This window comes from Oryctolagus cuniculus, chromosome 4 (genome assembly GCF_051225735.1).
Source record: "Oryctolagus cuniculus isolate XC-2025 breed Fujian yellow rabbit chromosome 4, ASM5122573v1, whole genome shotgun sequence".
Classification (NCBI taxonomy): domain Eukaryota; kingdom Metazoa; phylum Chordata; class Mammalia; order Lagomorpha; family Leporidae; genus Oryctolagus; species Oryctolagus cuniculus.
In genome coordinates, this window is record NC_142870.1 from 32,430,868 (window position 1) to 32,438,445 (window position 7,578).

Below are 7,578 nucleotides of genomic sequence, written 5' to 3' on the forward strand. Positions count from 1 at the left end.
TCACATACATGATACAATTCAGTGAAACAATTTTTATAGCCATTTACCAAATGATATGATATTGAAACAATTTTTATACTGTTGATATATTAAGTTTTCCACAGATAAGAAAAAAACATTAGGTTTTCTTTCTAGCTCTGGCTTATTTCACTTAGTATAGTGATCTCTAGTCCATTTTGTTAAATATGTCAGTATTTTATTCTTTTTATGGCTGAGTAATATTCCATGATGTATATATATCATATTTTCTTTATCTAGTAGTCAGCTGAAGGACATCTATGTTGATCTCCTATTTTTGCTATTGTGAGTTGAGGTGCTGTAAACATGGGAGTGTAGGTGTCTCTTTCATTTCTATTCCCTTTGGATACATTCCCAGAAATGGGGTAGCTGAGTCATATAGTAGTTTCATTTGCAGCTTTCTGAGGAGTCTCCAATCTCCATACTGTTTTCCATTGCTGTTGTAAAGGCCAATTTTTAGTGGTTCCTATTTCCCTGAGGGAAGAAGAGACCCAGATAATGAAAGTGATACTGAGGATATTAACTAATTTTAATAATCATGATTTCCTCATAATAAAAAAAAAAGAGGGAGACTACAAATGTAGTGGCTCTCAAATGAGATAACACATACAACTGACACACTCAATCTAAGAGTTCTTCAATATCAAATTGTGGTGCTAGTTCAGTAAAATGGAGAGGATGTATTATAGGTTTAAGATTTTTTTAAAAAGATTTAATTATGTATTTAAAAGGCAAAGTTACAGAGAGAGAGAGAGAGAGAGATTAAAGCAGAGACAAAGACAAAGATATCTTCCACCCACTGGTCCACTCCTCAACTGGCCACAATGACCGGGGCTGGGCCAGGCCAAAGCCAGAAGCCAGGTGCTACTTCAGGGACTCTAACATGGGTGTGGAGCCCAACCACTTGGGCCACCTTCCATTGCTTTCCCAGACATGTTAGCAGAGAGTTGGACAGGAAGTGGTTCAGTGGCGACACGAGGCTCTAACTGGTGCCCACTACCAGCCAAGGCATGGCGCCGAGCCCTGAGATAATTTTTAGAAAGCTTGAGTAGTGCCAGGATTTAAAGATTTAAATTCTAGTTCTAGTGTCAGAGAAATACATGTGAACCAATTCTTCCAATTTATACAAATTTTGCTTCCAATAAAAGCAATGCATTTTGTTTTGTCACTTGTAAAGAGGCAAATTATAGGAACTTAATTAATTTGTAATGCTGTTGGTGTTATATTAAACAATTGGTCTCTAAACCCAATTTCAAAATGCATTATTTTAAATGTGAAACATTTGTGGAGACAAAATTTGGCTGTGTGTTGTCATCATCCCTCCAAGAGATGTTTCCTGTGTTTTATTTATAAATGTTACTTGCCTTCCCTTACTGTATGAATTAGGCCAAAAAATCACAAATGTAAAAAATCTTCGGGATTGCCTAATCCAAGCTCTGCACATTTTACAAATGAGGGAGCAGAGAAAGAGAGGTTAAATGTTTTTCACAAGGTCATAGCTAGTCAGCAGCCAAAAAACTTACACTTCTCTCTGGATTATTAATTTAATGCTATAAAACGGTGTACTGTAGGACCTAAGATAGCCAAAACAAAATTAAGGAAAAGAGAAAAGCTGTTATACTTTCAGTACCAGGTAGGTAAACTTGCTGTAAAACTACAGCAATTAAGAAAATATAATATTGGCATAATGATAGAAATACATCTACACTAAAATGATGCACAGATATAAGACTGTCCCTACCCTTTAAAATGGAATCAATGGCCTTCTCAAAAAATTGCACTTAATAGGATGTAGCAAGAAAAATCTAAAAAGAATCTACACTCCTACCTCAAACTAAACAGAGGAATAAATTTGAATGGATTCAAGTACAAAAAATACAAAACTTACATTGATCATTCTGTTAAAACATAGAGAATATATTCATTGCTTTAAAATATGTAGATTTCTTAACTAAGACACAAATTCACTGGCCATAAAAAAGGTTAATAAATGGGATGTTAGAGAATTTCTGCTCATAAAGTGATATCCTTAGGAGAATTACAAATAAAGCCACAGGTTGGTAAATAATTTAGGTAATATATTTGTATTTATCAAATTACTCATCAGCAGAATGTAAAGAACTCTTACAAATCAAAGAAGCAGGCAGAAAATTCAAATATAAATGAATGAAAGTCTTTTTTTTTTAAGATTTATTTATTTATTTGAAAGTCAGAGTTACACAGAGAGAGAAGGAGAGGCAGAGAGAGAGGAGAGAGAGAGAGAGGGAGTTCTTTCATCCAATGGTTCACTCCCCAGTTGGCCGCAATGGCCAGAGCTGCACCAATCTGAAGCCAGGAGCCAGAAGCTTCCTCTGGGTCTCCCACGTGGGTGCAGGGGCCCAAGGAGTTGGGCCATCTTCTTCCGCTTTCCCAGGCCATAGCTGAGAGCTGGATTGGAAGTGGAACAGCCGGGACTAAAACCAGCACCAATGTGGGAAGCCAGTGCTTTAGGCCAGGGCGTTAACCCGCTGTACTACAGTGCTGGCCCAAGAATGAAAGTCTTAAACAGATATTTTATCATGTCAAAATGGTTAAGAAACATGAAAAGTGGATCAATATTGTCAAAACCACCATGAAAACACATGTACCTCAGTAGATAAAATTAAAGATTATTGGCATATAAGTCATATATGAAGTAACTAGAATTCTTCATTGCTGATGGGAGTGTAAACTGGTGCAAAACTTTAGAAAACTGTTTAGCAATATCTACCAAAGCTAATCATCCTTTTCTACTCTTAGTTACATGTATACCAAGAGAAAGGAGTGTGCGTGGCCCTCAGAAGACATACATAGATGGGAGTATACAGAGGGTTTGTTCATCAAGGCTGAGGTGGGGACGGCGACATTGTGCTGCAGCAAGTTGAGCTGTCACCTGTGCTGGCATCCAGGTTGGAGTCCCAGCGGCTCTGCTGCTCACTTGGTTCCTCGCTTATGAGTCTGAAAAAGCAGTGGAAGACAATCCAAGTACGTGGGCCCATGCCTCCCGTGTTGAAGACTGTCTTGTCCTGGGGAGTGAACCAGTGGATGGAAGAGATTCTCTCTCTCTCTCTCTTTCTCTCTCTAACTCTCTCTCTGTCTACTTAGCAAATAGAAACAATCTGAAAAAGAATGAAGTGGGAAAAACTCACATTGTCAGTCAATGATAGCATGTGTAAAAACTATTATCAAATGGTTACGTAAGAAAATATCACAACATAATGAAGAATAAATTATAACAGATGAATCTCACTGACATCATGTTGAAGAAAAGACGACAAATAAAAAGAGTACATATTACATGGTACCATTTAGATTAAATTTAGAAGACAGGTAAAACTAATATAGATGAAAGAGGTCAAAATAGTGGTTGCCTGGGGTTACAGATGGAGAAGGTACTGCATGGAGATGACACAAAGTAGCCTTAACATCCTTGGTGGATCTCTGAATGTATATATGTGTGTGCATATAAATGTCTTCATATGTGTATATATGTATGCATCCATTCATGTGTATATACACATGTATATATATGTGTATATATGTATAGAAGTATTCTGTATGTTTGCTTTGTCTAAATTATATCTCATTTTATAAAAAAATGCCAAAGATGTTCTTTCCTGAAGAGATTTTACCATTTCAATATCTAGGAGAAAAAAACATCTAATTCTTTTTAGGCTGGTAAGTTCTTCAAGCATTTGCTTTCCAGAGGTTGGAATCCCAACACCATAGCGTCCAGTCTTGGTCTCATCATAGCGCACATAGACAATGCTAGTATTTTTGTGGTTCTCTGCCGGGTTACACAGCCGGAGAACGCAGGTCTGGGATCCCTAGATCTTCAAGGGTTTGCCTGGCAGCTGGAGGAATCAATATGTCAATGTACTGGTAATTTAGTTTGGAGAACTCCATAAAAATATTGACTATGTTAGCATTCTCAAACAAACATTAGGGAGAGGAGAGAGGGGAGAGAAAGAATGAATCTTCCTTCTGCTGATTTACTCCCCTAATGCCCACAACAGCTAGGGCTGGGACAGGCAACAGCCAGGCTAAGAACTCCATCTGGGTCTCCTACATGGATGCAGAGATCCGCATACTTGAATCATCCCCTGCTGCCTCCCAGGTTGCGTTAGCAAGAAGCTGAGGCTAGACTCAAACTCAACTCTGGGGCTCCAATGTGAGAAACCCGTGTCTCAAGATGTGTCCCAACATCTGAGCCAAAATCCCACCCCCGAATGGTATCTAAAGCAGTGATGTGCATTTCACAGTGTCATAAATTCTTGCCAGGGGAAAAGCATTTGAGTGGGAAGAAATGTGGTATTCTAGTCATTGGCATCATGGGGCTTATATTGACTATTCTCTGGAGCTATTGATAAGGGTTTTTTTTAGTTGAAATTTGGTAGAAGACACTAGTCATGTCTGGTATGATTTGTCTATAACTGTTAAATTAAAACCTTATGGGCTGACCTCATGGTGCAGAGGTTTAAGCAGGCATTTATTAGAGGGCTGCTTCTACGCCTTTATGTTCTGCTTCCTATCCAGCACCTGTCAATGCATCTGAGAATGCAGCCGATGTTGGTCCAAGTGATTGGGTCCTACCACCCATGTGAAGGATCTGGATGGAGTTCCTGGCACCTGTCTTCAACCTGGCACAGAGCTGGCTGTTCTGGTCATTTGACAAGTGAACCAGTAGATGGACAATCTTTCTCTTTGTCTGTCTTTCCCTCTCTCTCTAATGTCTTGCCTTTCAAATAAGTAAAAAAAAAAAATAATAATGAGGAGCACATTTTGGATCAAGAGATCACTTTCCCTAAGATGTTGGCCTCCTAAAATAAACTCTTTTCTCTTGCCACACCTCCCCCCCCCAAATTAATTAAAACCTTAAAGGACACTAATAAAAATGACATTTCATTTGTAGTCATAATGCATTATTATAAATTAAATACATTTTAAAATTTAGTTTTATCAAATGCTGTAAACCTCTAATTTATCAAGGTTTCTCACAAAGTGTTTCATTCACTCTGATTTTCCACAGGAATTTAGAAGATGGAAGAACTCGGAGATTGCTGTCTTCTGCCATGGACTTGGCAGGTGAAGATGAAACACAGGAATATCATTTGTGAACTCTGTCACTATTTGGAAACCCCTTTTAAAGAGACATTTCCCTTCTCTCCTCTATCTTCAGATTACTACTTTCTAAAACAGCTCTTAAACTTCTTACAACCTTATTCCTTGACAAATAGTGTTTTGCTTGCAAGAAACATGGCAGATCTCTACCAAAGCTTAGAATTTCACCATTTCAAAAAATAAACATATTTCTGCAAACCTTTATGAGGCAGGCATGGCTCTCCAAAACTTTCTCTCAAAAGCAGTCTCTGAAAAGGTAAAATGCTTGTTGTGGGTCACCAAAATGTACACATTGTGGGAGTTTCTCTCATTCCCTCTCTTGGTCTCTCTTCCTTTAACACTAGATGTTTCAAAATGAGAAGAAAATGGCATCTGGTCTCAGTGGGTATTAGATGTGATGATAATCCTTTCTGTAAATCATCTCCAAAAACATGGTTATTTTTGTGTTAATCTATGCTAATTATCATTCTTTGAAATTCGTAACTTTACTCCTGTACTTTATGAAATTTTAGTGGGATCCGCACTGTGGTGCAGTGGGTTAAAGCCCCAGCCTGCAGCACTGGCATCCCATATGGGTGCCGGTTCGAGTCCCAGCTGCTCCACGTCTGATCCAGCTCTCTGCTATGGCCTGGGAAAGCAAGAGAAGATGGCCCAAGTCCTTGGGACCCTGCACCTGAGTGGGAGACCTGGAAGAAACTCCTGGATCTTGGCTTCAGATCAGCTCGGCTCTGGCCGTAGTGGTCATTTGGGGAGTGAACCAGTGGGTAGAAGACCTCTTTCTCTCTCTGGCTCTACCTCTCTCTGTAACATGTCTTTCAAATAAATAAAAATCTTAAAAAAAGAAATTGTAGTGATAAACGTGAGACAATATATGATTACTGCATAAGCTAAAACTTATTTCTTCAGAATGAGAAGGACTATACGATTTCTCTTATTTCAGTCTAACTTTAGGAACTACCAACTGGGGATTTAGTGGGGGATAGTCTCAGAATTATCTGAACAATAATTTCATGCAGCACTCTATATTGTTTGATATAGAAAGTGGATTTCCCTAGGGAGTTTGAAAGAGTTTCCTTGTCTCAACTCTAACACCTGTTCTGAAATCTCCTTCATGGGTATCATGGAACTGTGATATATACAGTATACCACATATACAGTATATGTATATATTTGCATATATACATATACAGCATATACATGGAACTCTAAAGATCCTCCAGAGTTTCCCAAACGGTGTGTAGTGATACACTGCTATGCCCAGAATGGCTACAGCTGTGTGGTGATACCAGCTCCTGGGATCTTGATAGGATTAGTGGAGCCTTGAAATACTGTCCACTTTTATTGTTCTGTTACATGTAAGTGTTGAGAAGAACTAATCATAACTCTTGTAGATAAAGAAGCTGAAATCATTTGAGTGTGACTTTATTACAGAGTTCCTTAGATGCAATGCTAGGCATAAAATCCAGACTTTTCTAGCTTTTGCTATGATGCATTGTGATCATGACATACTTCTTTCTTTCCTGTTGAATGAGACAGTAAAATTGAGTTTCTGATCTTGGTATATACCTTAATTGCTGAATTTTTCCTGGAATTTATTTTCTGCATTTTTTTATAAATTTGTATAAGAAGGCTTTAAGATAGATTCTGTCATCACTTTTTAAATGGAAGTGGAAATTGACATTCAGAGAAGTGAAGTGACTTGTCAGAGACTTCAGAATAAGTTATAGAATTCACATACAGATCTGCTTCAATCCAAAGCTTATGCTCTTTGCACAATATCATAACCAATATCATAACTAGTTGTCATAATGAACAGTAATTGTCAACTTGCAAGGGAAAAGAATTGGGCCTTCAAAGGGAATAGATACAAGGTGGCTGATTTTCAGTATATGAGAAGGGAAGATTGTTAAGGGAGGCAATGAGGCATTGGTTGTAGCTGTCAGGACCTGTTCTCCTCTTTGAATTAGCAATGGCTTGGGGGTAATGGGGATTCTGCAGTAATTTCGAACATGTCAAGACCTTTTGAAAAAGAATGTCGGATGTTTTATTGCTACTACAAGGCATAGGATTTGGGAAAAAAATTAAATTGGAAAATAAGTACAGAGAAATATATTTTTACAAAGATTAAGAAAGTTAGACACCACAGTATTTGTATTACCTTTACATTGTCCCAGTGGACATCTTCTCCCTAATCACAGTAGTGTACATAAAGAGGGATAATGAGGGGCTATCTCTGTTCTTAAACTGACCAAAGGTCTTGTCTTGAACTTTGTTAATCCACCTTTATGACCAACAGGTGGTTTGAAGAAATAAGCTCTCTAATCATTACATATCCATGGGGCTGAGTACATGGGAAATAACTGGCATTCCTCAGACACAGAAGTGAGCACCAGAGGGGAAAAAGGAAAAGTAAAATATCAT

General features: G+C 38.1%; 1 protein-coding gene across 26 annotated transcripts in view; it reads left to right on the forward strand.

Annotated features, from left to right (window-relative positions):
* LOC100347331 (RNA-binding motif protein, X-linked 2) overlaps positions 1-6,002 on the forward strand; it is a 210,685-nt gene extending 204,683 nt beyond the window's left edge. For 16 of the 26 annotated variants that reach the window (XR_016232359.1, XR_016232362.1, XR_016232352.1 and 13 more), the window contains 2 exons: positions 2,797-3,021; positions 5,066-6,002. The gene's annotated coding sequence lies outside the window, so the exon portion shown is untranslated. The remainder of the gene's footprint in view (positions 1-2,796; positions 3,022-5,065) is intronic. The other 10 variants (XR_016232368.1, XR_016232367.1, XR_016232369.1 and 7 more) reach the window with 2 other exon arrangements.
* Positions 6,003-7,578: the final 1,576 nt, after the last annotated feature.